Below are 9,249 nucleotides of genomic sequence, written 5' to 3'. Positions count from 1 at the left end.
TTTACTCCATCCATACCGAACCATACCATAGTTCCTCCAACCTATCGATTCAGTTTCATATCAATTCATGCATTCACATTCCATATACTCATCAATAGGACATTGAAGCATTTTCATAAATCAATTTATTTTCGTTACAATCAAACGACTAAACGGCCTTTCACCCATCCTACGATAAATTTTATGTACATGACTTCAAGTATATTTGTCACATAGGTTCAAACTTACCGAGCTCAACACCAAGTATAAGCATAGCACCTATTAGCCATGTACTCAAGACACTTACCCGATCCGCTGTCCGCGATCGACTCAATAGTGTCGCACACATAGTGTCCATAATGATTCACGAATGTATATTGAGTCCGCACACTCAGTGCTATATAATCAACTCGCACACTTAGTGCTACGTAATCAAATCGCACACTTAGTGCTACATAGTCAAACTCGCACACTTAGTGCCGCATGGTCAATTCGCACACTTAGTGCATCATATTCATTTCACACACTTAGTGCAACATAGTCAAATCGCACACTTAGTGCTGTACAATTTAATCCCGCGCACTTAGCGCCAATCTCATGGTCATAAATGGTTATACCCGCACGTTTAGTGCCGAGATCAACAACTCAGTACATCTTACCTCTTTTCTTTTCATTCAACAATTTCATCATCACATACGTACATGCATATATATATATGTATATTTATTCATTCCATTCAGCATCAATACATAAACATTATGACCATTTGAAATAATACCAACTACATGCTTAATGACTTACCTTGTGTTGGGTAAGACGGTTCCAACTCGGCTACTCAGTGATCTTTTCTTTGCCTTTGCTTGATTCTCCTTCTTTAGCTCCTTGAGCTTAATCAATAATTCACTAGTTTAACCATCTTGTTAAACATTCATAATTCAATTACACATGCTTATGTATGTTTGTATATTCGGCAACCATCCTCACTAATTACCCATTTAGTCGATTACACACATAATTAAAGGTAACATCACGAATGGCATACTTATGTATATATATATATGTATATATATATACTTCGGAATGGGCATCACAATTAGATTTAACACCACCTTCATACTCAATTAGATGGCCGAATGCATGTGTATATGCACAATGTCAACTATAACATCATGTAAATCCACATATACTACATTTCTTATGTTCCACATCTTAATGCCCATTATACATAATCAAATTTAACATCATCTATATATTTACTCATATGGCCGAATATACATACCCCCATATAATATCATTTTCATTCCATTTAACACTTAATTTCCACCACATAAACACTTGGCCGATTTTGCTAGCACACAAGCCTATGACCGAATGTCCTTGACCTCTAGTCACCTAGATTTTTATTCTTTAAGCCTCATCCAACTCATATTTTTCATTGACAACCTCCTTAACTTCAATTTATTCACATCTTTAATCATGCTACATTCGACCATTATTTAACAATAATTCATGCATCCTTTTTATTAAACACTCAAATCAACCATCTTCATACCTCATCACCAAAGACATCAAAATACCAACCAAGAATGTAACATTCATGGCCGAATATCATCTCCATCAATTAACAAAATTTGAACCATGGCTAGGTAGATTTTCACTTACAACTTAAAATATACATGCATCTCAAAGAATAATATCAAACATACCTTAGTCTAGCAAACCACCATAGCCGATTTTCTCAAGCTTTTCCCCTTCCTTTCTTTCCTCTATTCGGCCAAGAATGTTCAAGAATGAACACTTTTTTTTTTGTTTTCTTTCTTCAATTCACGGCAACAAGGGGGTATGGATGAGACCATGCTATTTTTTTTTTCATCACCCTTCCTTTCATTATTCAATCACCATGCTCATTATTTTATTTTTCTTAACATACATCACTAGCATAACATGTTGGAGACATGTTTCCACCCATAGCATGGCCGGCCACTACATATTAGGGAGGGGGAATTTGACATGCAAGTCCCCTTTTTCTTTCACATGCACTAATAGGTCCTCATGCATTGACCTATCACATTTTAAAATTTTCTCATATAAGTCCTATTGACTAAATTCACATGCAAACGACTAAATCGAAGCTTGAAATTTTCACACATTCATGATTACATATTCTAGACAATAAACATCACATTCGAACCTTTCGGTGACTCGGTTTAGCGGTCCCGAAACCACTTCCCGACTAGGGTCAATTTTGGGCTGTCACAATTACGTTCAATTCAGAATATCACAGAGTTTTACATCCTCACTAAAGATTCACTCAAATCACTCGAGGTGTTTTAAGGACAATAAAGGAGGCACTCAATAGTCAATAATGGAAAGTCATTAACATAGGCTTGCATGAAAATCAAATCTCCACCAATATAATTTAATATGATACATCTATCAAAATGTCTTTAAAGGGTTGTAATGAGGCTTGGTTAGGGGATGTGGTCACAAGCTGAAAGAAAGGCTTAAAATCGAGATTGAATCGAAAAGTTGCCTAACTAGAAAAAGAGTTAATCTTCACTTGCGTACAATAGAGCTTCTCTCAGAATATGAAATTACAGATATGCATACATAGTTGTGTTTTTTCTTTTTCTTAAGAACAAGTTAAATAAAGAAGAAAAACATAGCTAAGCAACTTTTCCAACTTAGATCTCGACAAAAATAGGGATCAAATTAATTTGGGGGATTTCAACAATAACGGGTTAATGGTTAATATTAAGGGTAATACAAGAAATGGCTTGTTAGGCTCAAGGGGGTTTACTAGGGGTTAATCGTGGAGGTAGGCTTTTCATGGCATGAGTGGGTTAATCCTAAGCGCCTTAATCATTTTGATATATCAAATCAAATGGTGTGGTCTCGACATGCATAATCAAGCAAGTTCTAGAATAACAGTTCAATACTGACGCACTCAAAGCAATAATAAAAGTGAGCATGAAAGGATGAATAGTTGCTCAAAAGGCTCAAAAATCTCACAAAAAATTATGGCTTTTTGATGTTAAAAACTTGTGAGTTCCAATTCAAAGTAATACCTAAACCTTGGGGAAACAACCTAAGATTTTAATATCTTAAAAATCAACTTATCATGCTTGATTCTCTAATGTCTTAAAGTTTAAACAATCAATGCATAATTGCTTACGTTTTAATTCAAGATATATCAATCAAAATCACAAATCAATCAAAATTTATCCTAAATATGATATGAGAGCTTTTTCAAGAGAAGAAGACAATCATTTAGGGATTTTCTGATAATGAAATAAATATCACCCCACACTTAAGATGTACATTGCCTTCAATGTACAAAGATATATATTAGAGTATAAAAATAAGATAGGGAGAAAAGTGAAACTTCCTGTATGATGAATTCCTTGAACTAGAGTTTTGGAGAGTGATAGGTTTGAGAGTGGAAGAGGATACTCCGGTGGTCGTAGAGGTTCATTAGGCCATAAGTCCTGCGCCAAAAGAATATTATATCTAGTGGTAGGTATGGTCGTGGTCGAGCGGGACATAGCAGTTGCGGAGAACCTTTCCTGGTGGAGTTTTAGTTCCTATGTGATGATGAGCTTAAGAGCTCTATATAACTGTGATAAAATTAGGAACTTTTTTAGGAGATATTAGGAAGAATAAGTACTCGAAAAGAAATAGTCGTAATAAAGAGAAAAAATAAAATTTACAATCCAATAAAAATAAGAGAAATAGTTTCAACAATAAGTAAGAACAGAAAATAATAAATAAATATTTCTAAACATCTTCATCACTGGATGGTTCGCGAGGTGGGACTGGGGATGAGATGTGGAGGTGCTAATAAATCTGCTGTAAAGTAGCATCAATGTTGTCAAATCATTGAAAACACTACTACTCGAATTGAGTGAGGCCCTCAGAGATGTCAACATATGAAGCTGCCGCATGAACTAGACGAGAGGGTGGTGGTGGCTGAGTCGGTGGGTCTTCGTGCTGTGGGACATCATCAGGAATGTCCTCGTAGGCCTCCCCCTCGGTAGATTGGGCGAGACGATACTGGGGAGGGTAGGTTCCTCGGCGCCTCTCAATCATCCTCATACTAAGCATGCTCGAGATGCCTTGTGGAGACATCTGGCCGATGAGGGTGAGGGATGATTCTTGGGCCGTGGTGTTGAGGAGCCTGAAGTGCTACGCAATCCTGGTCACATAGGGGCCAATGGAGATGACCCCCTTTCGATGCCGCTCTGTCTGGTGCTAAATCGCAAGGGCGATGAAATAGGCAAGGTCAATGATGTGTCTTTACGACATGCACCATAAGAAGTAGACGTCGTGGGTGTTGATGATGCTAGTGCTCTCTCGCCTCTCTGTAATCGTGTGAGCTAAAATAGCGTATAAGTACCTCAGGGATGGTGGGAGAACTGATGCCTTAGAGCAGTTAGGATTGTACGAGGCCGTGCTAGGGGCCAAAGTGTGTCAGCACTTCGAGGGAGAGAAATGTATGTGGTGATTGAGAGCATGTAGTTCATTTTCCTCCCTGAACTCTTCCGTATATAGGCCTAATGCAGCACCAAACTCAAGGACGCTTAGCTGGTGGATTAATCCACCTAGGCGAAACTGGATCGTGCCGGGATCATCATACCTTGTCATTACGGTCTGGAGATGGAACGTTGAGTAGAGTTCCATCGTGAGTTCGAGGTATGTCGACTCGATAATCGAGAAGAACAGCTCTCACGGGTCGGTGGTTAAGAGAGTCCAGATCGCGTCAACCAACTGGACTTGTTCGATAGCAACCCAGTCGATACAACGGCCCGCTGCTAAAGGTCGGACCCGTAGTACTTGAAACAATTCTTCTTGGGGCCCGTTGGGGAATTGGAGGAAAGGGTGACGAATTTCTACGGTAGGACCCGAGGAAGATAATGCTCCCTTCCTTTTCTTTGAGGCGGGGACAGCAGATTTCTTTCCTCGTGAAGACGACATCGTATACCTATAAATAGTAAATACATGAATTTGGAAAGCCATGAATTTAAACTACTACTTTCAGCCAAAATATGAACCAAATTCAACCAACAAAACTATTTTTGATAGCATAATTTCGTGACATTGTAAGGGCATGAGGATGGGCATAATAACGTCATGTGAATGACAAAGGAATGAAGCTTTCCTAACAACTTACATTAATATAAAATGCATGATATATAATCTATGAACAAAATGAGCATAGTATGATAAAAATAACAATTATTTTAAGAATAAACATGAAAAGTAAGTTGAATAGAGGTGCAAAGAGTGAACAAACGCTGAGGGAGAGAGATTGGGCGTCAAAAAATGGATTGAGAAGTGGCGCACGGCTGTGGCAAGGAGGCCGTGTGGACATGCAGCGACTAGGGTTAGGGTTTTTGAGTAGGGAAGATAATGAATAGTGCAGCCTATTTATAGATTTTGGGACATGCCCGTGTGCCCCAATTTCAGCCCGTGTGTTTCGCGTTTTTACTATTTTGGCGCGTCTGAAGTTCGACACACGCCCATGTGCCTCGGGCATGTTAGTGAACACAGCTGTGTCACATGGCCGTGTCTATCTTCGTTCGCTTCTCCCACGCCCGTGTATGAAAGGCCCACGCCCGTGTTAATTTAATAGGTTTGACCACAGGTGGTAGACACGGGCGTGTCTCACGCCCGTGCTAGTTTCTCAGTTTCAACCACGGGTCTACCACACGGGCGTGTTGCCCGCCCATGTTGTTTTGGCAGGCTTGACCATGGCCATATCACATGGTCGTGGCATTTAATGGTAGCCCATGTTGGGGAAACCTTTTGCCCTATTTTCATACGGCCTTACACATGCCTGTGTGCTTGGCTGTGTCTCTGCAGAAAACATCTGTATTCAAGATTTAAGTTAGGAGTTAAATACCAAAATTAAAAGAAATTAATATTGTTAGTGCTCGGGTTGCCTCCCGAGAAGCGCTTATTTATAGTCTAAGCTCGACTTACCTCTCCGTTGAATGATCATGGTGGTTCGAGGAGTTCATACTCCTCATTCCTATTTTTAATTTTAAAATAAGGTTTTAAACGGGTGTTGTTTACCTTAAAAGTGCCGAACTTGGGATGACTCACCTTCACTGTACCGAATGGAAAAAAAACTAAGTATCGTAAGAGGGATTTCCTCATTTGGTGTGGTAGTGACAATGTGAGGATCAACGGCATCTAATAAGATTGTATCACCGACCTTAAGTTGATTAGGAGAGGCATCGGGCTTGTTTTTGCTTAGTTTCGGTTTATCATGTGTTCTTGGTTTGTGTTCTTGCCATTCGTCTAGCTCCTCTATCCATAATCTTCGTTCTTCATGGACGTCTTTGTTCTCTTCATGATAGTAGCGCACTGTCTCTGTTGTCTTGGTTCGAGGAGGTTCCTGCAAGGACGATCGAATATTAGTTTTATCAGTGACAATTTTTATAACATTATCTTGAGTCTTAGAGGTTTTGACTGAGTCACGTGCTTGGAGTATTATTGTGTCGTCACCTGCACGAAGTGTTAGCTCACCTGTGCCTACATTAATAATGGTTCTGGCAGTTGCTAAAAATGGTCGTCCTAAAATTGGAGGTACCTCGTTATCCTCATTCATATCTAAGACAACGAAATCTACTGGGTAAATAAATTTATCAATTTTAACGAGAAATTCCCTTAAGAAATCTAACTGTTTTGTCAGCCAATTGTATGCTCATCCTAGTCTGTTTGGGTTTACCGAGACCTAGTCGTTTAAACATTTTATATGGCATAACATTTATACTTGCCCCTAGATCAGCTAAAGTATTATTCACAGACAAACTACCAATTAAGCAAGGAATTGTAAAACTCCCTGGATCTTTCAATTTGTTTGGTAGCTTATTGTTTAGAATAGTTGAGCAAACTGCATTGAGTTCCACATGCAATGTAGTGTCTAATTTTCTTTTATTGTTCAGAAGTTCCTTTAAGAATTTTGCTGAGTTGGGCATCTGCGATAGAACTTCAATAAAGGGTAAATTAATATGTAATTTTTTTAAGAGTTTGACAAACTTACCAAATTGTTCTTCTATTCTGTCTTTTGTCATCGCTTTAGGATATGGCACACGAGGTGTATGATTCGTTCTTACCTGTTTGGGATCATTATTGTTTACCTCTTCTCATCCTTTGTTCATCGTGTTGTCTTGCTGTAATTCTGGCTCAGGTGTAATGAATCCTTCTATATCTTGAGTAATAATAGCATTGAGGTGTTCCCTCGGATTAGGTTCAATATCACTTGGTAGGCTACATTGTGGTCGTTCGGAGATTAGTTTGGACAGTTGGCCGATCTGAGTTTCGAGTCCTTGGATCGATGCTTGTTGATTCTTAAGTGCTGTCTCGGTATTTTAGAAACAGGTTTCTGACATCGAGATGAATTTAGAAAGCATCTCTTCAAGGTTTGGTTTCTTCTCTTGTTGATAAGGTGGCGGTTGAAAACCTTGAGGATTTTGTGGCTTTTGATTTCCTTGACCTCTCCAGGAAAAATTTGGGTGGTTCCTCCAACCTGCATTATAAGTATTACTGTATGGGTTATTTTGAGACCTAAAGTTATTGTTACCCATATACTTGACTTGTTCTTCTTCAGTTGTAGGATTGAAGGGCTGGTATTCTGTATGGACACCTCCTCCACTTGAGTCACACATCATTACTGGATGTACCTGCATAGAACCAAGGAAACTATCAATCTTTTTATTGAGAAGTTCTACCTGATTTGAGAGCATGGTGACTGAATCGATGTTATAGACGCCGACTGTTTTCGTTGGCTTTGTCTTCATAACTTGCCACTGATAGTTATTCAGTGACATCTCCTCTATAAATTCATAGGCATCTTCCGGTGTTTTGTTATTGATGGTTCCGCCAGCAGCTGCGTCAACGATTTGCTGAGTCGAGGGATTTAGGCCATTGTGGAATGTTTGTACTTGAAGCCAAAGTGGTAACCCATGGTGAGGGCACCTTCTCAATAAATCCTTATATCTCTCCCATGCATCGTAAAGTGTTTCTAATTCCATCTGCACAAAAGAAGAGATATCATTACGTAATTTAGCCGTTTTAGCCAGTGGAAAATATTTTAGTAAAGATTTCTTGGTCATTTGTTCCCAAGTAGTGATAGACCCTCGTGGTAACAAGTTCAACCACTATTTAGCTTTGTTTCTTAGTGAAAAGGGAAATAACCAAAGACGAATGGCATCATCAGAAACGCCATTGATTTTGAATGTATCACAAAATTCAAGAAAATTCGCCAAGTGCGTGTTGGGATCCTCATCCTGCAAACCATCAAACTAAACAAACTACTGTACCATTTGAATTGTGTTAGGTTTTAGTTCAAAATTATTCGAAGCAATAGCAGGTCTAACTATACTAGACTCAGTTCCTGTTAAAGAGGGTTTAGCATAGTCATACATAGTACGTGGAACAGGATTTTGGTTAGTAGCAATTGCAGGAGGCAACTGATCGCCTAGGTTTTCGGCCATCTCTTCGGTTGGGGGTTGAGTTTCGTCTTCTTACTCGTTCTTCGTGTATCGTAAGCTGCGTCTTATTTCTCTTTGATTTCTACGAATTGTATGCTCGATTTCTTTGTCAAAAAGTATTGGTCCCGACGAGTTTCTTCTAGTCATAAACTATAAAAACCCGCCAAGAGAAAGAAAAAGTAAATTAATAAATAATATAAAATAAAATTTGCAAGAAAAATAAATGGCTCAAGTAATAAAAATTTAGTGTTCCTAATATTTCAGTTCCCCGACAACGGTGCTAAAAACTTGATCGCGTGGTTCGTAACAAGTAATAAATATTTATATTGAAGATCAAACCTAGACTAACTATTATCACGAAGAAAAGGCAAGCGCACTTATCAAACAATAGTATAGTAATGGCAAGACCGGGATATCGTACTCAAGGGAACCAAAAGTACTAGTAATAACTATATTTTTATTATCTAGCCTAAGAATAAAAAGGGTTTGATTATTAAACTAACTATTAAAACTAAGATCGCACAGAGAACAGAATTAGGGAATTGCGTTTGGGAAAATCGATTGACTTGAGACAATACCGAAGGAAAAATTGACCTAGACTTTACTTGTTATTCTGGCTCTGAATCGGACGATTTATTCATTTAACTTATTCCGTAGAGATCTCTAAGTTATGTTATTATCCCTATTCAAGACTAATAACATCTAATCCCTAGATTGAATAACCGAGACTTTTCTCTAATTAACACTCTAGGGTTACATTAACTCGATCTAT

The 9,249-nt window shown here is 38.6% G+C and overlaps 1 non-coding gene across 1 annotated transcript; it reads left to right on the top strand.

Moving 5' to 3' along the window:
- The first annotated feature begins 7,944 nt into the window (after positions 1-7,944).
- On the top strand, positions 7,945-8,051 carry LOC121210538 (small nucleolar RNA R71). Its single transcript, XR_005905656.1, has one exon. It is a non-coding gene; the product is annotated as a small nucleolar RNA R71 (small nucleolar RNA).
- Positions 8,052-9,249: the final 1,198 nt, after the last annotated feature.

This window comes from Gossypium hirsutum, chromosome A11 (assembly GCF_007990345.1).
Source record: "Gossypium hirsutum isolate 1008001.06 chromosome A11, Gossypium_hirsutum_v2.1, whole genome shotgun sequence".
Taxonomy (NCBI): domain Eukaryota; kingdom Viridiplantae; phylum Streptophyta; class Magnoliopsida; order Malvales; family Malvaceae; genus Gossypium; species Gossypium hirsutum.
This window is presented reverse-complemented; position numbering and strand designations above follow the sequence as displayed.